Genomic DNA, 27226 nt, shown 5'->3' with positions numbered 1-27226 from the left:
TAAATTTCCACTGAGCCGTCAATCATATCACCTACCGAAATGAGATACTAAATTTTTTAAGTAAAATCATGTATTCAAACCCTAACGTTTACGAATATAATGAATTGCGTTAAGAGGATCATACTCGTCTATGTAGTATCAGATCTAATTTAATCGGTCAATAAATTAAATATCATTGATTAATTAAAATAAATTACGTTGAACTCGACAAAGCCAGTTGCAGTAAGCCGCCACCGGTGAAACCAAAGTGCCAATAATTAACACGTGTATGCCATCGTTTAAAATAGGCTCTTTGTTTTGATCATCACATGGCCAGCTCAGTCGTAAACTCATGAGTTACCCCGAAACCTGAAACATTTTCTGGTCAAATTTAGTTCTGGACACAGTTTTTCTATTAGGACGATAAATTTATGAAATTTTATAAAATGTACAAAAAAATTTTAAATGAAAATTTAAAAAAAATTAAAGGGTAATTTACGTATTTAGAAAACTATCAGTTTTGGCCTATTTTAGTGCATAAAATTTCAGTTCGTTTCAAAACATAACGTTAATTTTTTAACGGTACTAAATGAAACAAAAGCTAAACGTTATGTATGATTTTAAAAAACTAAAGTTTATGTACTAAATGAATCAAAACCGATTGTTCGAATACTAAATGTGTGATTTACCCAAAATTAAATTATAAGAAAATTTAAAACTTTTAAAATTTATTATCTCATCACTTCTCTATCTTTAATCGTAGCAGATCAGAAAATAATTATATTAAAATATTTTATGATATTCGTATACAAATGGCTGATCATACGTTCACGGTCGAATATCCCAAACCTAAAGGATTTTGAGAAAGTGAGAGACGGCTGAAAAATTGGTAGTTCTATTGTACGACAACCTAATATAAGATTAAGGAAAGACACTACGAAAATGTTAATGTTTTTTAATATTTTCGGAAGAGCGCTACCTAAAATGTTTTTTTAAAATAAATTAAAAATTAAATTCATGACTTTTATGGTTAAAGGGATAATACTATTCTTAGAGATTCTTTATTCGAGCATCAGTGACTACAGAATATTTACGTGTTCAATGTCAAATGGTTGGCAGTCTATAAAACATACGTACTCTCAATCACCTAGTTAATAAAAAAGAGCAAGCACATTGACCGGTTGACCAAACTGTTTCCTCACATTTCTTTAGGTCATGAGTCCTACCCTATTAAGAACACTACTGCATTCCTTTAAAGTCTTCCTTCTCCTCCTGTGTAGATAAGTTTAGGATTGGATTTAGAACTCGTCAAAAAGATTAATAAAAACAAAATTGTAGAAAGTAAATTTAAACAATAAGGACGTTAGGCCCAAAAGGTTGAAATGGAGAGGTATGCATTGGAGTGCCCTCTAACGTGCATAAACACCCGTTATTTATAGCCCTATGCGCTAACCCTTAATATCTTTGGGTTTTAAATTTGGAATTTTCAGCCATTCAGTTGGTTTGGATAATTATACAAGTAACGTGGAGGTAAGTTACAACTAAATGATAATTATAATATATCATTTAATTAATTTTTAAATTAACAACAATAACAAAACCCTATTCCCATATACAATGGGATAAAGGAGAGGTAGGTAGTAGCTGCTCTCAACGCCAGGTTGAGAGCAGCTTTCGTGGAAGACCTCCGGCAGTCAGAAAATTTAAAACTAAAAATAAATGCATGCATATAAATAATAATACATAGTTAAACAGTCTTCATATGAAGTCTTCATATACCGTGTCTGTAATGGGAAGTAATCCCTGCAAAATAAATCCCTGCGTAAAAATCTCTGCATATAACATAAACGTAAGATCCGACTAAATTTTTAAATTAAAATTATTATAAAGTATTATTTGCTAAAATAATTCAGTCATGAATGACGTAAATACAATTACTCGATAGAACATTTCTATTGCTAAGATCACTTTTACCACTGAAATCGCTCAATAGATTTATTATTTAATTAAATTAAAATTAATTAATGATAACCTTTGAGATTAGCAAAGGCTTTAGCCCCTCATTCACGGAGTCAAATTCTCCCGGTTCCTTTTGAAGACAATGATGCGGTGGGCCACAATTTTGTAATAACATCATCCAACATAGATAAAAAAAACACGACCAATATTAATAATAACAAGAAATTAGTGTGGACAAAGGCTTCCTACCTCTTTAGATTCACTTACAAAGCTAGAATTTTTATGTCCCCCCCCCCCCAAAGAAAGGTTCTTAACTTTAGCTTAATAGATTCAATTGCGCCGATGGGTCCGTAAAACATCATTTGCCTCTTTTTCGCCCCCCCCCCTTTAACCCTAACAATATATAGTTTTGCTCGTGCCAAAAAACTTCCTACTTGGTCCTTGGTCGCTCTGTATAATAAAACTTCTTTTTTCATAATCTTTGGGATGTGGTGGGAAGCTATGTATTTGAAAAAGCTTAAACATTTTACATGTAGGGTTGTAAACGAGTAGAGTCGATTTCGAATATTGTTGAATTCAATTCGACTTGAAAACTTTAAAATGGAGCTAGGCTCGAACTTGAAATCATGAATTCAAGTTAAAAAAGCTCGTCAAAGTTTGAAGTAAAAAAAAATCTTGAACTTAACTCAGTTGAAACTCAAATTCAAACTTAAACCTAAAAATTAAGTACGTGAACACCTTCTGCTGCATTTTTAAAAGATTAACACATAAATGTTAATTTTATTAATAATTTATTTTTTAAAAAAAATAAAATTTTAATATATAATCTCTTCGATTTGTCGGCGAGCTTTTCAAGTCGAGTATTAAGTAACTCGTTTTGGATCGTTAAGAACTCGAGTATTTATCGAGCGTTGATCGAATCGATCTCGAATAACTCACGATCTGTCTCGTCTCGTTTACAACCTTAATCACACGTTAGGTATTAGCCCTAACATGGCTGACTCATGTAGGACTTATATAGGGACTTAGAAATGTCAGATGAGGAGATTGTGAATGGGTTGGGTATATTAGCCCTAAAACCCACTAAGCAGAGTCACCCCTCCACTCTCGAAAGCAAGAGAATCAATCTGGGAGAAAATGGTTGTGTCGGGCCCTACAGTCGGTTAAAGCCACCGCAAATAGTGCACGCTTCGCTGTGGCAGTGGGGCAAGGAATAATAATCACCATTTGCCATTGCCATCGCGTCTTCAAAAGTTCTTTCTTTTTTAAGCTACCCTAGCGAATCTACTAACCCACCCTCCCCGGCATAATATAAATAACCTTGACGATGATTTGCAACGAAAATGTCACGAGATTAAATGAAAGAGTACATCACATCTTAGATCACATTGAAATAGTACGTTTGTATATTTAAATTTGTAATTTAAAAATTCTCACTCAACACGTTAACGTCACTTTGATTTATTTTTATTAAAATAAATAAATTAACGATAAAATTAACTTCAAGCTAAAGGCCTCTTTTATAGCATCGTATTATTATATAATAGAAGCATTTTAATTGCTTAAATAAATCTACAATTTGGCTTTGACGATTAGGTTGCAAGCCACAATGTTGTGTTATGGTCCATCAACAGTGGACGTGCTTTGTGAGCCACTTGCATGTTTTTGTTAATATATATTTTTTAATTTAAATATTTAATTAAATTTATTTTTTTAATATTTTATCCTGAATTGGTTTGTAGTCCATGCTTAGACCCGATGTCGACTTATTGGTCGAGTGCTTGGTGGATGCACCGCCTCCAAGCAGCCGCTATTTTTAAAGTCAGATATGCTTTAAGCGCTATTTTTCTTCGAACGCTGCGGTTTCACACTTGCACGCGCCACTTCTCCTTGTCTCTACTAGTTAAGCGCTTTTAACTTTCGTTGCTTTTAATTGGTTAATAAATAAATAAAAATAATCAAATTAATTTTATAAATTAATATTTTCAATAAAATAGGAGCATCTAATGTTTTGATCAAGAACAAATACAATTTCATGGATTTTGTACCATATTCATCCTAATTAAAGTGGAGACAGATGTAAAAATCATATCTATCATGAGTAGTGAGTAATTGACGGATTCGAGACCCCACTATCCTGCATCCGTTCGTCATGCATCTGTCTACTTACTAACTATCCACTATATATATTTTGAATCATTATGAATTTAAGTAATTTCAAAAACTATGATATAAATCTTAAGATTTTATAATACGTGGCCTTTAATTCAACCAAATGTTATAATATAAATATTTTTAGAACTGAATATTGTTGTTTCTCCTATCACAAATTGGAGAGCATGAACGTATACATATGGATACGAGATGAATGATAGGTATTTCTAATTAAATAATGAGTATAAGCATATTGATTTGAGAATATATCCACAAGAATGAATATGAATTTAAAATTTTATCCATTATAAATGGTATGTAAGTGATAGATATAAAAATATTATGTGTATAAAGATGGGGAAGAGATGTATGCATCTACTCTGCCGTTTGCCATCCTAATCAAGGGTATTCGCCAATATCGAACAACAATGGCATCCTTGAAAATACACTAAATAATAACGGGGTAAGTATGTAAAAGAACATCCACTCACGAGTCTACAAAACCAGAACCACTGTCCACACTCACTCATCCCTAAAGCAATCGCCTTCCCTTCCGCACAGCAACACGGATCCCGAAATGACTTCTTCTTCTTCTTCGTAAAAAAAAAAAACCGTTAAAATAACCATAGCCATGATGAAATCCTTCCTTCTAACATTCTTCTTCTTCTATCTCCATTCAATCCCAGCACTCAGCTCCGCCGGATATGATTCCCGCACCACCTCATCAAATGCCAGAGACTACATCCGCACAAGCTGCTCCGCCACCTTATACCCCGACCTCTGTTACGCTTCCCTCTCCGGCTACGCCAAAGCCATCCAACAAGACCCAGCTCGCCTAGCACGTACCGCCATTGGCGTCAGCCTCTCCAGGGCCCGTCACATGGCGGCCTTCGTCTCTAACCTCTCCCGCGAGGCCGACTACGGCGCCGACCCACGAGCCAGCTCCGCCTTGCACGACTGCTTCTCCAACATGGGTGGCGCCGTCGACGAAATCCGGGGCTCCTTGAACCAAATGCGGAAGCTGGTGGCTCCCGGTTCCGAGTCTTTCAGGTCCCAAATGGGAATGTCCAGACGTGGATGAGCGCCGCCCTGACTGACGAGGAGACGTGTACGGACGGCTTCGAAGATGTGGGCGACTGCCCGACGAAGGCGGCGGTGTGCGAGAGGGCGGCGAACGTGAAGAAGTTTACGAGCAATGCGTTGGCGCTGGTTAATAGTTATGCAGAAAAGGGTAGGAATTAGTTGTTGAATATATAAGAAAAAAATGTATAATTTATGATCAGACAGCTTTGTTTAATTTCAACTTTTGCTTCTTTTTTGTACAGCGATTTTAAAGTGTTTTTTGTTTGTAATTTGGACTTTCTGAGAATGGTAAAGCTGCATGTTCTTGTTTGCTGGAAACTGAGTTTGTGTTTGTCGAGTTAAACTCTGACTGCACTGATTTTTTTTTCATTTTAATATTGTTATTATAACCTGCATGAAAATATTGATTTAAAAATTATATAAAGCTTAGTATTTAAAATAATTATAATAAATTATAAACACCAATTATTTCTTCTAGGCACCTGAATTTTTATAGTCATGATTAAAAATTTCATTTAATTATTTATGCAAGATTTTAAGGACCCACGTCAGTACTTTACTATTCGTAAACACCAATTATACGTACGCTAATCTAATATGAATTATTTTAACTCAAAATTAAAACTTTATGAGTTAAAATGCTAAAAGAATTATGAATCTAAACAATCATTTAGACAATTTTAAAAACTAATTTTGTCATGTGTCCTGTACATGATAAAATCAATTGAAATAATATTGGATGGATTAATACAATAAATTTTTTGATACAGTTATGGCATTGTCTAAGGTTAACCAGTTCCACTTCATTAATTACCGAGCAGCTTCAAAATCGCCAATGAGAGAGCGACAGCCAGATGATGTCGGGTTCGTTTAGGCGGATTTGGATTTTTGTAAAGCGACAGCGAATCGATGGAGTCCGTGATTAGGGATGTACATATAATCTGAACTTAATGAGTTTCCACGTGATTTAATTTTATCAATGTTTTTAAAATCGGACTAAACCTTAAACCGATAAAAGTACTGGTTCACTGGTTCAATCAGGTTCAATCGGATTTTATATAAAATAATATTTTTAAATTTTACATAATATTCAAAACAATATTAATATATATATATAACACTATTTTTAAGTTTACAATAATAAAAAGTACAAAAATATCACAAGTCATAACATATATAAGTTAAAAACCATAAAATCAAGTGAAACAAAACGATTCAAATCAACTACAACATAATATTTAAGGTAAAACATTTTAAATAATAAATATAATTATATAACTATAATAAAAAATAAATTTGGTGCTGAAAAAAATCATAACAAACGATGTCGTTTGGTTTAATTTTTTTTTAAAACAATCCCACATGGCTAAGAAACATAGAAGAGCATCTCAACTGACTTCTATAAATACTAGAGGTAATTTGACATTCAAAATCATGGAGCCTATTGGTGAGCACAGAGCGAACTATTCTTTCGCTTCAATTGAGCTCGAATTTCAGGCTTTCATCAAGCTTTTAATTTTTTTTGAGTTCGAGCCTTTTCGAGTTCAAGTTTCAATATTATATTTTGAGTTCGAGTTGAACTTGATAATTTTTAGCTCGTGAGTTTTTGAGTCGAGTTGAGCATACTTTTAAAGTTTTCGAGTTTAAGTCGAGCTTAGCAGTACTCGAGTTCGACTCGGCTCGTTTAACAAATGACGTCGTTTAGTTTATTTTTTTTTTTTTAAAAAAAAGAGAATCGGTGGTTCACACCGGTTTTGCCGGTTTTTAGCCGATTCACCCCGATTTTACCGGTTCTACCGGTTCTGTGCTCATCTGGTTTTGGGAGTTAACCAAACCGGACAGGCCACCGGTTCACGGTTCAACCGGTTGAATCGGCCGGTCCGGTCCGGTTTTAATAACATTGAATTTTATCGGTTTGGATTTTTATAAAAATTTAAATTTGGGTAACGTTATTTTTCAAATATTAAGTTCATATCGGATTAGGTTTGGGTTTAATCTAAAAAATATTCGTCCCAGCCCGAAAAAATTATAATTTTACTTTATATAATTAGAGCTAATTGCAATAAGATCCTCTATATTTTTTTTAATTAAATATCTTTTTTTGTCAAATACAAATAATATTTTTTATAAATATATTCTTTCAGATCGGAACGAGTTCATGATTTATCTCAAAATGATGGGTCAGGTTCAGATCGGGCATATAACATATAATTTTTATATAGGATTCGGATAAGATGGAGATATATAATTTTCGAATAAAATCCAGATTAGATGGAGGGTATATGATTTTCGGATAGAGTTTATAAAAAAATCCGATCTATCCGGATCAATACCCATTATTACTCTTGACTTAGGAATAGTCGGGAAAGATTGAAATCGAAAGGAAACCGAGAAAAAAAAAAAAAAAAGAACTTGGCTGTCCTTGTTTTCTTTGCTGCTGTTCATGTCTTGGCATTAGGACCAGCAGCTTTGTCTTTCGGTTCACGAGTCGCACTTACTATCCTTTTTATTATTTTCACTCCCTTGATTAAATCAGTTTTGGTCTTTGGGTCCCAAATAAACTTCTTACTTTCCACAAAATACATATTTCAACTTTCAATAAATGTTTTGTTTTTGTATTTTAATGGGCTATGTATGGACTCATTACTACTAGGGTGTTGAGTTTGATTTGCTTTCACATTGTATATATATATATATATAAATAATAAAGTTACAATCAACACGTTAGTTCAAGTGGTAAGCAGTGTGATATTGCTTAAACAATATCTCATGTTCGAGTCTTAATATATATAGAAAATCTAGTTGGAAGATCCACCCACCACAACGAGTGTGGTACAAGTAGTTGGGATTCCGAAATCTAAACTTATAAAGCTAGGTTGAATCTTCTACTGTCATTCTTGGTGGACAATATGTAAATTCCTATATAAATCTCAATTGGGTCTTAAGTATGCCTTGATCTTTGATCGGGGGAGCCACCCTGATCTAATTTTTTTTGTACCAAGAAAATATTTGTAATGTACATTATTGCTTATCAAATGAAAATATATTTATATAAAATAATATAATATCCATATTTCATTTGGATCCGCATAGATAACATGTGGAGCTTGAATAGGATAACATATTTTTAATATTTTAATTGATTTATAAATTAATTCGATATTTGTTAATATATTATTTATTCAATTAAACATTAAACTTAAATTGTTAATTCAAGTGATACACGTAGTTACTCTCATCGTTAATATTATTTCATTCTAATGCAATATATAAAGATTTTATCAGAATTCATTTTATTCAGTTTTTAAAATTTAAGGAAATATAGAAGATGGGTTAGGCCTTAGCTCCTGTGGATTTCACGAGAGAAGTGTTAGCCCATATTTGAAGGAAATTGGTCTACACTTGTAATTTAGGGCCAATACTTCAATGCAAATTTAACCTTTCGTCCAATAATAGAAGGGATGGGCAAGGACGAACCCGGTGGGTTCCTATTCGAATCGATCTGATCCGAACGGGTCAGATATTTTAAACAAAATTTGAATTCGGATCGGGTTGAGTATATTTAGAGTACAAGTTTAGGTCGGGTTCGGTTTAGGGTGAAAACTGATTCGGCCCAATCCGAAAAAGAATATAATTTTATCTTATATATTTAGGGATAATGATAAGAACACTCCTCTTTATATATTTTTTTTTCAATTAGATTATTTTATTGAATACAATTAATATTTTTTTAAATATATTATTTAGGTCGGGTTCGAGTTTATTTAAAAAAATTAGGCCGAATTTCAAATTGATGAAGTCATTCTAAACTTGAATCGGGTCGGATTCAAATGGAGGACGTCTATTTTTAGGTTAGACCGAGTTAGCCGAAAATCTAGCCCGACCCATACCCATCCATAATCAATAGCACAAACTTAACCAATTTTAACCCCTTAGTCATTTAGTCTTATCTCTTTTATTGTGAGTGCTTAATCTCGTTTAATCAAGCTATAAAACCAATAAATAACTCAACTCGGCTTAAATATTATCATTCTTGATGACGAGACTAAGCATCTTCCGACTAATCAATGAAAGTTACGTTTATCAAGACGTTTGATTTGTTATACCATTACGTCTACTGCATGCAAGACTGAGGAGAGTTGGACATATACAGATTAGTTTAAGATGATTTCATTGTTAATCAACTTCTATTTAAATAAATGCAGTCACGATGAATTGTTTGTGAATCATTTGTATAATTAATTACGAATTTATTTTTTATTTAAAGCCTTTGAAATCAGAATTTGTTTTGTTAATTATTCATTTTTAGATCCGTCGCTGCGTATAACGATCATTCATTAAGCTAAATAAATGAGTGTAAACACGATTTCATGTCATTAATATACGAATAAATGTGTGTTTGATTTGTTACGAACAAACTCGCTGAAAGCTTTTATTGATCTTTTATCAATCCGTTTAAGCTCGTTACTCAATTTTCTTTTCCTTTTGTTTTTTACATTTTATATCTGCGAATGCTAGATTAAATTGAACACATGTTGAACTTGGAGTTACCTAAAGAGTTTAAGGACTAGTGGTGCAATTTTATCATCTCTAAACATATAAATAAATAAGTTCACCAACGTTGAACAAACATATTTATAAATATTAAATGAATCAGACATAAATATTAAATTGAGAACTTTCTGTGCAGTTTCCTTCGTAAAAGAGAGGATATAATCCATGAGGCACTCACGAAGAACAAAAAGGACATGAGAAAAGCCAAAGCCAATCCGCAATTAGTTTGAGTGAGACAGCTACCTGGCGGATGCTGCTGCTCAAATTAATCTATATAATTTTTAGGCTTAAATATAAAATAATTATATGCGTCTAAATTACTTTTAAATGATATCGATATCTAATGTTACAAACATTATCACTTTAAGTGTATGGACCGTCAACAACGTTAATTTCTTCCGTTAAGTGACGTGTCACAATTTGATAATTTTATATAAAAAATTCATAATTTCTTATATTGAAAAAAGCCCCAAAACCCTAACCTAACCCGCCACCCTTTTCGACCACGACTACGCCAATGTAGCTCCTGTCATCCTTCTAGTCATACGTCGCTGTACTTGTCGCCAATTGGCTGTAGGAATCACGATTTTTATCCTAGGGTTCACGGGGGAAAGCTTTCAAATTTTGGTACCTAAACTATTAGTCTTGTCTTTTAGTATCAAAACTTTTAATTTTTTTAAAATTTAATGTTACGTTTAGATGGGTACTAAAATGAAACAAAACTAAACTTTAGGTATGCTTTGAAAAAAATAAAAGTTTGATACTAAACATAGTTTACCTATTTTTATTAACCTGTGATAAGTACAAAGCAATATGTTCAAAGATAAACTCTTAACCTTTCGACATTGAATGCTCACACTCCTGTTATCTATGATGTTCGAACCCGAATTCTAAGGAATAACAACAATTTATTTATCACGTAATCCACTTGTTTCTACCATATATATTCTAAATCATATTCTTTTATATATAAGAAAGGATTTTATTACCAAGTTTTGAACCCTTCCACTTACTATTTTCGACATATTCACATTCTTGAAACCAACTTATTAGCCTCTGCTGAAACTTGGAAATATTAATTGCTTAATCTTCTAGTATGATTGATTTACTGCCCTTTTCTAGACTGGTTTAACCATAGCTTACTTTAATCAATAAGGCAAAAGTGGTAATTTAAATCAAATAGACCGAAATATGAAGACTAACAGGACGGAGCTCCCTTAGAGGCCTTAAATTTATATAGTCGATATAGTTTTGGTAGTATTTTAGTTAATGTAAAATAAATATTTAATTTAAAAAATATAAAATTATTAAATATTTAATCAAGTAGGGGTCGAACTAAAGAAAACGTATGTGTTTTCAAATTTTTGGTATAATTACAATTTAATTCATTGAAAATTTAAATATTAGATAAATTAGAAGTTGACTTTTGAGTTTCTTTTATTTTTAATTTAGGATGAATAAAGGTAATATATGTACAAAGACTTTCAACTATTGACAATTACCGCTCATACTCTCATACGTACTTGAATCGGGACCTCAAGATAACACAATCTCTTAATCACTAAGGTCGTTTGGTTCATACTGAATTCGAGTTAAATACCTAATAAGTCTTTATATTTTTCTTAAATAATAATATTTCATCACCTGCCAATATTTAATTCTAGCCGTCATGAATACTATGATTGTTTGATTAATAATAATACAATTTAATTCATAATTTTGGTGGACAATGTATTAGTAGTGTCTAATTGTAGGAGGGGTCCTTCAAACAAGCTTTAAATTGGGATTATATTGCTGCTAATGTCTAGTACGCTCTACCAACCCCTTCCTTTTAACGAATTTCAGGAGTGCTCTCAAAGGAACTTGCCACCTTACAAAACAGTTCCCTTTTTCTGAATAATTATCTTTAAAGTTAGAATACAGATTCCTGCACATAAACTCGAGTTAATCACAATGATATAAACCAGAATACTACATAATTTAACGGATTTACATGCAAATTACGAGTCACTAAATCCAAACCCTAAACAACAATTAGTGGATGAGAGAACTAAGCACCACCTAAGACAATTTCAAAGAAGTTACACTTTCGGCGGTCGACCACGGCCTCGTTTAACTTCGGGAATTGGAGGGTCGGCGGGCGGTGTCGTTTTAGCCGTCTTAGGGGGGCGGCCGCGTGGCCTTCCGGTCCTGGGAGTGGGTTTTGGTTTAGGCGGAGCAAGTGGATCATTGGGAGGACGACCACGAGGTCTAGCGGAGAGACGACGGTGCCGGCCGGAAGAGGAGCCTTGGGCTTAGGCGACGCCACGTCCACGCTTGGGTGGAGCATTCGGGCGGGTCTCATGTAATTGTTCTTTAACATCACGATTGACCGCTTTGTTTCATCTTGTTGAGGTGGTGGGAAAGCAGAGTGGTGTGAGCCGCCGGGAGATCGGAATGAGTCGACTCGATGTTTGGCTATTGTCGTCTTGTTGGACCCGGCTTTCTCGTCCAATGCGTCTATGGCTTCCAAAATCAGCTGCCAAGACAATTCAAAACGAAAAATAAGATAACATTGAACGCAGCAAAAAAAAAAAACTTTAGGGCAAAACACAAGTACCTGAGTGTAATCTGGAAGTAAGATTGTCGAGCTTGTGGGGGACCTTGAGTACCGTTAGTGACGTAACATTGAAATTTGAAGCTCTCTGTCTCTTCCTTCGTCCGAGGGAAAGAGAACTTGTTGTAAAGTGAGATAGATGATTGTGGGTTTAAACTTAAAAGGAAAAGGAAGTGGGAGGAAGAAGGATAGGAGCTATGATCCAACGGTTGGGAAGGTTTACATCCAACGGATGTGATTTCTTACATAGGAGATCACGAGGATCGGTGACGTCGGAGGTAGCTAAAATATGATTGGAATGTAGTCTCGATTTATCACTTCATCGATTTTGAAAAAGTCTTAATTATAAAATAAGTGTTCAAACTATAGTCTTTTTAAAAAAGATGCCTAAACCTTTTTCTGAATGACTAATGCGCTACAATATTAATTTTTTCATTAAATAACATGTGTCACGTTCTGATAATTTTAAATTTTTTATTTAAAATTAAAAAACTTTATTTCAATCCTTATACCCACGTCAGCAATCTTGTTTGTCGTTGTTGCCATCAAAAACCTCCAATCGATCGAACTGTCACTGGTGACACATCCACCCAAAAACGCAACTACCCTAATCAACGATTTAAACTCGACAAACTCTAAAAAAATCTGAAATTGAAGCATCTCGACGGCTTGACGACAATCAAGATGGATTGGTAGGGATGACTGACAAGGACGGTGTTGATGATTGTGGCTGGCAAGGGTGGTTAGGTTAGAGATTTGGATTGAGGTTTTTGTAATTTTAGAAAAAAATAGGATTTTTATAAATATATATTTTTAAAATTCAAGATTATCACGACATGACACATGTTACTTACGGAATTTTTAATGGTCATTACGTTACGGGCACCTAAAATGTTAACCTTTGTAACGTTAGACACCTGAATTATTCAAAAAATAGTTTGGACACCTATTTGTGAAAAGTGGTTTAGTTTATACACATTTTATAGTTAAGCCTTTGAAAAGAGAGGCTTCACGGGGTTTTTTTAATGTCTATTACATTGCGGGCACCTAAAATATTAACGTTTGTAACATTAGACACCTAGATGATTCAAAAAATAGTTGAACACTTATTATGAAATCGATTTAGTTTAGATACTTATTTTATAATTAAGCCTTTGAAAAGAGAATCTTTTATTTTTCCTCGTGTCAAAATTCTTGGTTCCTCAGAAGGCTTCAGACTTATGAACGAATGGAAGAAGGCCACGTCGTTGAAATCACGAAGGAGAATATAGCATTTGGTCGTACAATAGACCCACTCACTTCGTGGCTGTCTAGAATGTTATCCAAACCGTACAGGTAACGTCAGAGGCATTAGAGTTCCTTTGTCAGCAAAATAACAACCCGACGCATGTCGGGCCGTAATTGCGGATCACCTTGTGTGCATAGTAGCCCTTTGGATGCAGGAAGCTACTGTTCCGGGACTGCGGATGAGGCCAAGACAGGGTCCATCAACTCCAAGCTTTCCCCTTTCTTGTAAAGCTTATAAGCCTGCAACAACAAGAAGACCCCACAAATGCATTTAGCCATTTACCATGTCTTTTCTCCTAGAGCCTTTGACTTCTATATAAAGTTGATGTTTGAATTCTTCTGCAACTAAAACTTATCTTTATGCTTATTGGTGGGAACTTAAATAAACACCAATACAACGTCGTTCTAACCTCTTCTTTCCTCTAATTTGTCTCTACTGCAAATGGTCATCATTGTGTCGTCGGTCGTCGTCTACCGTCGCTGATGGTAGTCGTTCAGTCTCAAAATTCATAAGTCGGTTCTCGACTCCTTAAGTCCAAATTTGATGGTACATTCACCGAAAAATGTCTTAAACCCATGAATCTTGATTCAATTTTTCGATTTCCTCACTTTTAATCCCAATTTGTGAATTCGGAGCAGTTTCAACAAAATGGATGTCGGATTCGACTTAAGGTGTCAAGACAAAACGACCCATGAAATTTGGACCGAACGACCACCATCTACGACAGTCGACAGTGGCCTACTGTGGTATCTAACCACCTTCTACTTTTTTTTATAGTTAGGTGGGCAAATAGGAGCGAGAGTGAAGTTAGTCATGAACGATGTAATTTACCCTTTTATTTTATAATAAAAAATGACACTTCATCACGCCGTTAATGTCGTTAGAAATTTAACAGCATAGTGAATAAAATGATTTAATTGTGAACAAAATAGAAAATTAAAGTTTAATTATTTTTAAAAAATATAGTCCACCAAAAATATCATTCGGACAAAGGAAAAGGTCAATCTTTTTGCATTACACCCTTCTTATTTCAGTGTTATTTAAATAATAACAAAATCGATAATATTTTTTTAACTGTATATTAAGACTATCGTACGTGGACATTCCAAATTTCGGTATATCTGGAAGTCAATTTTGGAGATATTTTCGTTTAATAAAATAGTAGTATCTGAAATTTTCTGAGATGTCATTGAATAGAACGTGTGAAATTATAAGTTCACGTGAAGATTATTAATACATGATTTTCAAGGGATGGATAGTAAGGACTTCAAAGTCATTATCTTTTGATTTGATTAGTTTATGTGATGAACATAAGAAAATTGAATTAGATGACCTTTTTATTAGAGTTTTTTTTATGAATAAAATGATTATGGAGAATGGTAAAACTATTCGAGGGTAAATTATACAAATGATCCATTGACTATAATGTATTATTATTAAGTCTTTCAACTATTAAAAGTTACAAAACGGTTATCTGATTGTAGAATATTGCTTTGTTGAGTCCTTCGACTATTCATATTCCGAACTCATCATTTTCCGTTAAAAATTGACAGTATTTTAAGCTGAACGTTAACTGCTGATTGTGATATGATAAATATGATCATAAAATCTCATACAACTATCATATTTCAGTCATCATGTAACGTCTAGCTCAAATGACCATCGATTTTTAACGAAAAAGGACGACTATGGAACACAATGAATATTGACTGATCATTTGTAACTTTTAATAGTATGTACTCAACAAAAACACCCTCTAATCGGATGACTATTTTGTAACTTTTAATGAACAATAGACTTAATAAATCACTATCTTATAGTCGGGACCATCCGTATACTTTACTCGTATTTCTACTACATCGAAGACTTCAAGGCTTAAAATGGATTGACTTGAGTTCACGTATCTATTTAACTTATGTTGCAGTATATTTTTTTCCATATATAATATTGTATGGTGTATTACATTAAATTTTATATTGTATATTTATAATGGACTAATTTGAATCAACCCTCAATACTGAGGGCTTGATGCATGATCTTGAAACCAATTTTAGATCATAAATTACACCTCATATTGTATTTTTAATTTTTTATTGAAAATAAATAAATTGATTACCGTACATTTAATAAAAGTAAAATAATTTATCGATTAAAGATTTTATTAATTTATCGTTAATTATTGACTAATCTTATTCATTAATAATTTTGCCAACAATTAATGTTAGAACATATAAATTTTTGGGTAAAGTGCACAATATCCTTCGACTATAAGATATTGTTTTATTTTTCAATTATTAAAATTACAAAATATTACTCCAACCATATATTACTTTATTGAGTCATTATACTATTAAAATTCGTTATACCATGCCTTGATATCATCATTAGATAATAGTTACTTCTTGTGCTACAAAGTTAAGGGAAAAGTCGTATTAATGAACTCACGTGAAGTGAATAAACTAAACTAATTTGTGTAGGTATAATTTCGACCCACCTGTGTAGGTATAATTTCGACCCACATTCTTCATTTCTCTTATTTATCCCTAAAGTTTGCATATGATATCAATATTTTTAACTTTTGAAAGTTTAGTGACTAAAACGACCGCTTAATATAACTTAGTGACTTTTGATGTAATTTAACCTTTTATTATTAGTAAACCTTTTTATATAGTAATGGCATCGATTAATGTATTGAAAAAAGTGGTGTTAGGTGTTGTTTTAAGGTTGAAGCAAAAATCAATTTCTGAAAGCAATCTTTGCGTCTTAATATGAGAAATAAAATCAAAATGAGTAAATTACGCGTTTAGTTCCTAAACTTTTAAATTTTTATCAACATTATATATACATTTTTGTTTTTGTTTTATTTTAGTAGCCGTTCAAAACTTAACATTCAGTTCTGAAAAATAGAAAGTTTAGGTACCAAAACTGATAGTTTATGTACTAAATGCGTTAAGTTTTTATCGGTAGGTACTAAATGAAATGAAATTAAACGTTAGGTATGGTTTTGAAAATATTAAAAGTTTAGGTACTAAAACGAATCAAAACTAATAGTTTATGTACTAAATGCATATTTTACCCAAATAAAATATTAAACCATTTCACTGTTGTTTTTTATACTTCTTTTATTCCTGTACAATCTACCTGTCAACCTCTACCATGTCCACTGGAAGTTTACAAGAAAACAAATACAAAAAGAACAGCTCCAAAACATAAACCACTCACTTTATATATACTTTACAAATCGATACATGTAGTTTACAACTAACTCAAATTAGCCCCCAAATATGATGAAATGATGCAATGGGAAAGTGACAGACTTGCGATTTCCGGTCTACCACTTCGAGACTTATCGATCGTTGAAGATATCGCCGATTCATTGCCGGAGTCAGTTTTTTTTCTCTTCCTTTCCTAGTACTAGATTTGCTGTGGTTAAGCAACTCCAATTGAGCATTCTGCAATAATCAAGAGCATGAAATCAATAGGCAGCATCTATGATGTGAAATTATGGATACATGGAAATGTGGATTATGGTTTACCGATTGGTTTTTCTGAGTGTGTTCCGATGAATGCGAACTACATGGCGACATCTTCGATGCTCCTTGCTCGAAGTTCGACGCTCCTCAAATCGCGGAGATTTTGTAAAATCTCTTGAAGAAGATGAACACCTTTATCTCCTTTCCTCAATGAGCTGATGCAATGTTTTAGGAACTCTCTATCTGCCTCAAGTGCTTGTAATCTCTCGTAAACGTGGTTCACTTCTTCCTCGATCGCGAGCTTTTTGGTCTCGAGTTCAGGTAAGGAATGTCGAAAGGCTGCAGAATGGAAGTCGTTTTCGTGTCCATTCGATATCGAATCTACCATGTCTGCATCAGTGGCATCAAAAAGTGGGAGAAGTCTCTTTGCCTCTGCAGCCATGGGGATTGTTTTCTCTTCGTGATGTTTCCCGTTCACTCCCTCGAAATGACCGTTCGCAAAACCGTCCGTTCCGTGGCTGAAATCGGGACTCTCGTGGAAGCCATTACCGTTCTCTTCATACAAATACTCGAAATGTTGTTCTGCCTCTTCATCATTCAATGAAATCAGTTATCTTCCAAGACCTTGAGCTGCTCTAGAATGGATAGCCTCTCTTCCTCGAAGCTAGCCAATGACTCCTCTAAATACAAGACTGCATCAGCAGGGGTATTCGGGTTAACATCCTCTCGAATTTGATGGTTTCTGGAGCTATCTTCTTCCTTCGATTTGTGATTTAAATCGACCAATACACCATCACTGTCCTCAGCATTGCTGCAAGACGCAGAACTTGCATTCCGAATGCTGTCATCTTCCCTTCTTCTCAGCATTATCGTTCTCTCTTTAGCCTCGTAATCGAACACCTTCCTTCGATATACTTCGAGTTCCTTTTCGAGCTGCGCCTTCTCCCTCTCCCGTTTGACCATAAGCTCATTGAGAAGCTGCAAGGCTTCCTGGTCATACTCGGATTGTTCTTCTCATCTGTGATACTGCAACGCTTCCATCTGCATTGCTGCTTTCTCTTCTTGAAGCCTATTTATCATCACCATCGTCTGGCTCGCAGCCACCGCAGAAGCACTCCGCTCTTCCTCGAGCTCCCTATACAAAGCATACAAGGCCTTCCGTTCGGTTTTCAAAGCCGATTTCAACTTGTCTACAGTTGATACCCCATCAGCAGCCTCAATGTCACCGAAAACACTTCGGTCCAACAAATCTTCGGTTCCCGACTCCTTGTGCAACAGGTGGAAACCGTCGACCGTAGTCGGTGTATCGGGAACTTTATCTTCCTCAGCATCCTTGGAGGGTTCAATATCTTCAATTGGTTCATTTGCTGCAGAAATTGCACAAAATTGACAAACTCAACAATATGCATTTGGTAAAAAAATATTGAATTGGATTAGGAAAGTACCTTGATTAACATCTACATTGATTTTCCCTCTATTGTTGCAGCATTTGATTGAACATCATCTTCTTCTTCCTTCTCATTGGACTTCTATGTAGAACTCCAGAAGCTTGGCTAGAATCTCAGGAGATTCCTCTTTGGTACAAGCGATTTGACTCACTTGAGTCAACTCATGGTCATCCACTGACAAAACCAAGTCTCCTTCTTCAACTGATATTTATTGATCTTTCTCCAAAACCACATCGCCTCCATTAGCAGCCGCTTGGCTGCAATCAAAACTGGAAATAAAACATGAAAAGTCATCATTTTCCAGTTTTATCCGTTCATCACCATCAGAAATGATGGATACGCCCTTGTTTTCTTCAATCCTCTGTTCATCTTCTTATCAGCAGACACAAAATCTGATCTGATTCCATCCGAAGCATCGACTTTTTCTCCAGCTTCAGAAATTAAAACGATGCCGCAACAAGAACACTTCAATTTCTCATCACCATTTTCCGTTTCCGGCGGCGACGAGGACAGGCAAGCCGCGCATATCTCGAGATTCAGATAATCTCCGATGATTAGAGCAAAAACCCAGTTTAGAAATCTCATTAGCATGCTCATCACACACAAGATCTATAAGAATCCGGTGCTTTGACGGCTCAAAAATGATCAATCCTAGAACACCAAAGGCATGGCCTTTAAGACCAAAGCAATCAGCAAACTTGATAACCAGATAAGAAAACAGGAATTCAAAAGGAGAAGAGCGATCAGAATCCATTCTAGTAAAACAAAGACAAGACAAGAGTGATTTTGTTTGTGTTTTTATGCAACACGGTCGCGAATTTGTTGGCAGTCATTAATGAAGCTCTGTTTTTTTCCTGCTATGTACAGGGATTCCAGAAGTTATCAAAAAGGAACAAAGCAAACATGAGAAGAGTATGGAAGAGCTTAGCTTTCAATGAAAAAGAGAAGAGAAGATAAGAGAGATAGAATCATAAAGCTTAAAGGAATGAATATATTTTAGACTTGTAAAATTTTAGAAGTCGATTTGAGCAGGAAAATGACAGCCAAGAAGACTGGAAAACTGAGGGAAAAATGAAGCTTGAGTGTGAGTAAAAAAGGGATTCTTTTATTACAATACCAATGGAATTAAGGTTTAATTAAGGAAGAAATAACTGATGTTATGATGAGCAAAAGTGGTAGACTTTTTTCTCTTCTTAAGCTGAAGGTTAAAGGTGAGGCAGCCATGGAAACCCCACCCATGGAGTCCATACAGTCTGGTTTTTTGGGACAAAAAATGGGAAGGTCCCGAACCTTACCAATGAGTTGGTGACCAGTCTCGAAGGTAAAATGTGGGATCCTTTTAGGACAGTTGCTAATTCATGTCCCTGCTTCATTGAACTCTGCTCTTTTTTCATGCAGACTTTTCATCCTTCAACTGTGACAACTTATTCTTTGTGCAAGAAAGAGATGCACTTTTTGAAATCCAGTTTCTGGCTTTGGATTCCTTTAAATAGGATTAGAATGTTGAAATTGTTATTTAAAGGGGGAAATTGAGCATATTAAATTAAAGGAGGGTGTAAATGCATGACCTAAAAGCAATAGTTAAAAGATTGTAGTTACAGTTGAGATAATCAGCCATTGTTGAACTGTCTAAATCAATAGCTATTTCAGTGAACACAATATTGCTTCTCTACTACCATTGAATTGTGTTCGATTTTTTCCGGGGTTTTCCTTCCCGTGTTTATAATTTAGGGTAAATTATACCGTTACTCACTAAATTTTATTGTCTTCTATTTTATTCATCGTATTTTATTTTTTTTAATTTACTCACTAAATTTTACAGGTTGAATCATTTTGCTCACTCATATATCTCTCTAACGTTGTGATGATATGTTATTTTTATTATTATTTAATATAAATAATTAAAAATAAAGGGTAAATTATATCATTCCTCACTCTGTTTATTTCTCTCTTATTTTGCTCATCAAACTCTAAATTAAAACAGAATGTGGCCGTACCACGTCGACCGCTATATATGGTGGTCGTTTGGTCTCAAATTTCATGATTGCTTCGCCTCGACACCTTGAATCCGAATCCGACTTACATTTTTTCGGAACTTGCTTCGAAGTCCATGAATTGGAGATCAAAAGTGAGGAAGTCGAAACGTTTCAGTCGAGATTCACGGATTTTGGGATATTTTCTAATAAAACAATCAACCGATTCTGAATCAGGAGTTGAGACAAACTGACCCATGAATTTTGAGATTGAACGACCACCATCAACGACGGTAGACGGTGACCGGAATGAAAAATGACGTGGTAACCAGTGGCGTCAATCGGTCACCTTATATGCAAATTAGAGAGAAAATAGAGGGAAAGAAGAAGATTCGAGATGACGTCGTTTTGTGTATTTGAGTTTTTAAAAACGTCGTTTTGATGTTGTGCTATATCATAACACCGTTAAAAAGTTAACGGCATAGTGAGCAAAATGATTCAATCTGTAAAGTTCACTGAGAAAATTAAACAATTAAAAATACAATGAATAAAATAGGAGAGATAATAAATTTAAGTGGGAACAGTGTAATTTACCCTATAATTTATTGATTTCCAGGTTCACTTAAATGAAGAATATAAGGCTTCGTGAACTCTTAAATCTTACATTTGATATTAAATAAGTTCAAAGCTCTTAGACAAATTTAAACTGCATGTTGAGGAAATCAAAAAGGAGAAAAAAATCAGTGGCTCGGGCCTGAATATAGTTTTGGAAGAGGGAAAAAATTAGTTGGCATGTAGGGGTTTTGCCATGGCCATGTCGGGAGAAGATGGAGCAAATTTGACAGAGTTTCGAACCAAAAACGAAGATGAAGTTATTGTATAATTCCGCGGAAATTTTATCTAAATAAATTTAGTTACTAAATCAGGGTCGTGACAGGATTTTCGGGGTCATGTACAAATTCGTAAAAGGACTCTATTTTTTAGATATATTCGATTTCAGGGCAATAATAGTGACGTTTTCTTGACAAACGTCGCGATAGATCCATCGACGTTTTATCAAATAAAGCCGCAATATGACGTTTTTTTTTGAAAAAACGTCGATATATACTTTTGGGGTCCTATTTTTTGGGGCCTGCGGAGTCGCGCAGTTCGCGCCGCCCCGGCCACGGCCCTGTTAAATAATATCGATCATCAGAATTGCATCGAAATCTATCAATTAAAATTTGAGTCGACACTGATATCATGTCCAAAAGAATGAACGAAACTAGGAGTTGAAGCTGGTGGTTTCACATGATGAGGTCGTCGATGAGAGGGGTGGTGAATGGGAGCTTGATGACCCCAGAAGCCACTAGCAGAGAAATGGTCCAAATTGGTAGGATCCATTGGAGCACAATCAACAGGATTGTCTTTCCTGCACAAAAACAATTGGCAATCAAAAGAAAAATGGGATTTACAAGTCAAAGTTCACATCTTTCTGCCTTCACATTTGGCCAAGGAAGTGGCTTGAAAAGAGCACTTGAAGAGCTTATTTAGGACTGAGTTTAAGATGAAATACTGGAGGAACGAAAGGTTGCTTCAGTTGTGGAACCGATCCACTCCCCAGTCTCCCGGAGTTTCTTCTCGATTTCACTTTCAAATTTACCACCACCAACAGGCAACAGCCCGTCAAATATCGTTTCCTCCTGTCCTCCTCCAACTCACTGACCATGTTTGACCAAACCAAAATTCAGACGTTACTCAAAACCCGGCTAAAAACAATCAAGGAAGAAACTTTGAAGAACATCAAAGAAAGGGAAGGGGGTTGAAGAAGATATGCCTGGAGTCAGCGTCACGGAAGGAGCCGGCACCAATGGCGCGTTCAATCTGGACGATAGAAGGAGGAGGGTGTGGCTTCTGTTGACGCAAACGTTGTCTCCTTCTTGCTGTTTTGGATTTCGAATTTGTATCAGTTTCTTGAGGAGAGGGTTTATCCGTAAGAGAAGCAAAGGGAAGAACCACAGCTCTGGGCTCTGGCCATGGAAATGGAGCTGCAGGATCAAGCCATTTCCTGCTTCTTTGGCTTTTCTCTGTTCTTTGCCGACTGTCCAAGGACAACTTAAAAAAAAAGCAGAAATATCTTCACAAGATACTAAGGGACAAAATTAGAAGAGAGGCCCTGTTTTGTTAATGGTCAAATTCATAATCACTCCCTGTATTCTGCAAAAGTAATGAGAATAGCCCCATATTGTAATTTGTTCCATTTCAAAACCTATACTTCTTTTTAATTTTAAAATTTGAGTCCTTTGATAATACAAGAATAATATGAAGAAATACTTGTCACAGAAACATGGACTTCCGGTGAAATTATAGCAAAAATGGCTCCTGAATATAACAAAAATGATTTACAGTATCCGTACATCGCCTCCAAAATCTAGTTTTCGTGTTGCCGTCACACAGGTAGATTCCTCAGCAGACGAAGTGCTCGAGTCCAATATGATCTTTGTGATAAAACAATCTTGCTCAATACCGGCACTGCCTCGGCAGCTATGATTGCTGAATGATTCTCATTGTACATACTGAGATTATACAGTATCAATAAGGCCGCTTCGACCGCCCTATCATCCCTTTTTCGACAAGTTTCACCAGTGGAAATACCGCCCCCAGATGCGACAGCTCGGGTGGAATCAAAGAACCCTTCGGAAATTATTCTGTTAGGTTCAACAGCAGCAGCTTCCTGCGTTTCCGGAGAAAACGATGATTGTATCTGCTCTATAAGTCTTGGTATTGCCTCATAAAGGGTTACCTCTATGTTGATCGGATTCTCGTAGTCTACGTAAGGACCGGATAAAGAGCTCAGTTTAACAAGGCAAGCGGCAACCCAATCTTTGGTTTGAAGAGGTATAGCGGACTTTAGGATTTCGCGGATTTAGTGAAAAGGGTAGTGTCTATTTTCCGAGAAAACTGTTCCGAATCGAGAAGTTTCGTAAGTAGCCTTGAAGCTGCACAGACTGATTGAGCAGCTTCTTCAAGTTGGAGAGCGTTTGTCTGGTTCCTGATCTTCTACATCAGCTTCCATGTCTGCAAAATAGCAAAGGTACTACAGTACTTGTCTAAAGCGGTACAGCTCAAGTGTTTCGACAAAGACTTGAAATCTCCTTACCTTTTAGAGCATTTTGTTGAAAAACAGCTTCCAAACCGGACCATATATCTTCTTTGATGATCGTTTCCATGCTAGGTTCGATTACTGTCATGAATTCCAAGATAGAAGCTGCTTTTCTTTGCAAGTTTGATGAAGTCTTCATAATATCAATCAGGCGGGTAATGACAGCAGAGTCCAGCAATTCTTTCCTAAAACACATTTCCAGGATATACAACTGCTCAGAGTAAACAATTAACAATCCAAGTATACGATGGTACAAAGGAGGTGTCATTCGATGGAACATCATATTTCTAAGAAACAAAGACACGAAAAAGAAGAGGAAAAAACCTGGAATCCATTATCGACACGGGCCTATCGCCAGAAGCATCAACGCTGCTTGCAGCACATATACCTGTTTTTAAACCATTCACTGGTCCATTGTAGAACTAGATACAACATTACTAGCGTAAGTCAATAGAAAAATACAGGGTCCAAATCACCCTGTGTGCGTGGGGGTGATTGTGTTTAGAAAACTCTGAATAATTGAAGGTGTTTTAAGTGTCAAAAAATCACAGATAAAATGTCTTCGATCATTTACACTATGATGTAAGACGGATCGACTAACCTTTGACTTCATTTCTTACTGGGTCTAAAATCCTAGCAAGTATATCTAAAGTCTGCAAGTGCAGCAAGAATCCATGTCACTAATATCAAACTAGGGTCATTACAATTCTATCTTGAGAAAACATAGCTTTTACCTTTTCCATCAAGCTTCCGGAGGTCTCCGAGTGTTTCAGAGTACAAACTAAAGGGTGTAAATTCCTTCAGCTTTTAGTCCCGGATAAACAACGGGGCTGCAGCAAACAAGAAATTTCAGAGAACATTCTATCTTATCTAAAAATTGAGATATCGAGCACATTTATTGTTAGTTAACTCCGAAACTATCAATAAAATAAGAAAATGAAAATGGACAATGAATGAGAATACGAGCAACTGGCAAGTAAAGAGACAAAATGTAAGCTTCCTCCAATACCAAAACTTGATAAATTTCCCCCCATTTAAAGCCGAAGACATTATCTAGCAAGACTAACAAAGAGAATAACAATACCAAACAGACAACCTCTCCAAAGCATGGGTCACAGCTGATCTGACAGCATAACTATTGTGGTCTAAAAGCCGAATCAAATGCTTGATGGCTCCTGCTTCCTTGAATGAAATCCGCATAGATAGATGAGTCAGCAATTGACTCGGCAGCCCTCGATATGGGAGAAGAGTAAGTCGGTTATCAGTGGGGGTATCAGACTGAGATTCTCTTTGCCATCCAACTCCATTGCCCCTATACGAGCAAGAAATTGTTGCTGTCTGTCCAAATATTGCATTCTGCTTAGCTTCCTCTATCTCGGCATTCTCGCCAACATTTAACCCGAGGAGTAATTCAGAAGAACCAAACCTCAAAGGACATTTGGAAGTCTCGATCTCTGTACCATCTGGCATAGACGGCCACAATATAATCCTGGCCTGAAAGACTTGTAAGCGCTGAACCAATTATCGGCACAGGAACCAGACCTTCCTCTATGATATTGTTCTTTAACAATATTGTTCCTTAACAATATTCTATAATATTGTTCCTTAACAAGTTCCAATAAAGCATTTCTAGCTTCTTTCTGAATCACTTTAAATTCTTCCAAGTCAGTTTTTAAGAGCTTTGCCTGCATTCGAAATGAGAATGTTTCATCGGGTCCCATTGAAAAAGATTCAATTACCATTAAGTCCAACTGGTTGTTCTTCATCCATTGAAAAAAGTCACTATACTTCATCTACCAGTCAGCGTGAAACCAAAAACCATTAAGCTAAACCCCGTTCAGCAAAGATCCTCACCAGTTTCGGAATGGTGCCGGCTTCAACTATTATGCCGTGATTACAATGGCTCAAGGCCAAATTCGCCAAAACCCCACCTGCTTCCTTCACTTTTATGTCATTATCATCGAGGGAATTGATGAGCAATGGAAGGATATCCGAGTTTGCAATTTCACTCTACGTTCCTCATCTACAGACAAGTTCGATAAGTACACATACTTTGCTCTCTAACCTAAAAAAGTTCAGAATGTCTAAAATTTCAGCAAACAAGACAAACATTTCGAAGGCGAAATACCTTCACTTTACCTCAGAAGTCAAGGAAGGTTTCAATAAACCAGTTATCCCTTCTATTGCTCCACTTTCCGCTACAATATCTCTGTAGAAATTGATTGACGATATAGACCGAAAAGACCAGCAGCCGCTTCACATGTAGCACTAGACTCGGAGCTGAGAAGGTTCACCGTTAAGTTTACGCAGCCCTGAAACTGCATAATGGCATCAATGCACTTCTTTCCACCTAGTGAAATTTTCCATAGTGCTACCATCGCCTGTTCTCGGTCAAGAGCATCATGGTCTAGCCCAAGCATTATAAATAAGGCCACATAATTGTCACCTAAAGTGGAAGAGCTACTGTTTGCCCCTTCACCAACCTGGAATTAGCATAACAAGCTGCATGATTATGTATCTTAAACTAACTACCATGGCCAAAAGAATAAAAAAAAACTGTTTTTAATGTCGTTATAGCTCTGTACTAATTCAATATAAAATTCCCCAACCGGTAAACATGAATTCTGAGTAAAATTACGAGGACCCATATAGGAAAGCAATAAGCTTAGAGTTGTACAACTTACAGAAACAGCAGCAGGATCCTGTAGGGTGCCACCGTCATCGTTCACTTTCCTGAGGACTGAACGGAGGGAACAGCGCTTGGGTTTGAAGATATCGCTCCAAAGAAGGTTGTAATGATGCAAATGATGGGACTTTGTGGGAAAGGAGGAGTTTTTTGTGCTGGATTTGTGGGTGAAAATACTTGCTGGGGATTGAGCAGCTTGAAGTTGAAGCAAGTCGGGAGAGTTGTTGAGGCTATCATTTTTGGCCTAAAACAGTGAGTTTGGAAAGCAGGGATTTTGGGGTTTTATATAGTTCTCGCTATACAAATGGTAGTCAACCCCCCTTGTTCCACTAGTCGGATTATAAACTTACTAGACTGCCGACGGATATTTAAGTTGAAATAAATTACATATTTAATATCTAAATTATTAATTTTAAATTTATTTTAGTGTTTAAACTTTCAAAAAAAATTAAAGATTTAAAAATAAAATAAATGTTCAAACTATATAATTTTTTATGAATTAGTGCCTAAACTATTTTTTAAATCATACAGGTGACTAAAGTAACGTTATCACTTTAGATGTCTCGATTCTATGGTCGTTAAAATAATTTGTTAAGCGATATATGTCATAATCTATTTTGTAATTTTTTTTAAAAAAAGTTAAAAATATTTTTAATTTCAAAAAAGCTTTTTTTTATAAATGAAAATATTATTCATCCAAAGAAATTATTCCTATACAAACTTCAAAATTTATAAACTACTCTAACCAAATAAAAAGTAGAAAGAAACAAACCCACAACATAACTAAAGAATCCAATCAAAACAACACCTAAACTTGACAATCAACCAAACCAAAATAGCATCAATTTATCCCCTATTTAGCAGCTAAACTAGAAGGAGGGGAGACCTTTA

General features: G+C 35.3%; 5 pseudogenes; 1 reads left to right on the top strand and 4 right to left on the bottom strand.

Annotated features, from left to right (window-relative positions):
- Nucleotides 1–4640: 4640 nt before the first annotated feature.
- On the top strand, nucleotides 4641–5409 carry LOC120144994 (annotated as a pseudogene).
- Nucleotides 5410–11681: 6272 nt separating this feature from the next.
- On the bottom strand, nucleotides 11682–13891 carry LOC120145596 (annotated as a pseudogene).
- Nucleotides 13892–16818: 2927 nt separating this feature from the next.
- On the bottom strand, nucleotides 16819–19288 carry LOC120145595 (annotated as a pseudogene).
- Nucleotides 19289–21744: 2456 nt separating this feature from the next.
- Nucleotides 21745–22905, bottom strand: LOC120145593 (annotated as a pseudogene).
- On the bottom strand, nucleotides 22849–26616 carry LOC120145592 (annotated as a pseudogene).
- Between the last annotated feature and the right edge of the window lie 610 nt (nucleotides 26617–27226).

Source organism: Hibiscus syriacus, unplaced genomic scaffold, assembly GCF_006381635.1.
Source record: "Hibiscus syriacus cultivar Baekdansim isolate YM2019G1 unplaced genomic scaffold, ASM638163v2 tig00110893_pilon, whole genome shotgun sequence".
In the NCBI taxonomy this organism is placed as follows: Eukaryota; Viridiplantae; Streptophyta; class Magnoliopsida; order Malvales; family Malvaceae; genus Hibiscus; species Hibiscus syriacus.
The sequence above is the reverse complement of the archived record's forward strand: the minus strand, read 5'-3'. Positions and strand labels throughout refer to the sequence as shown.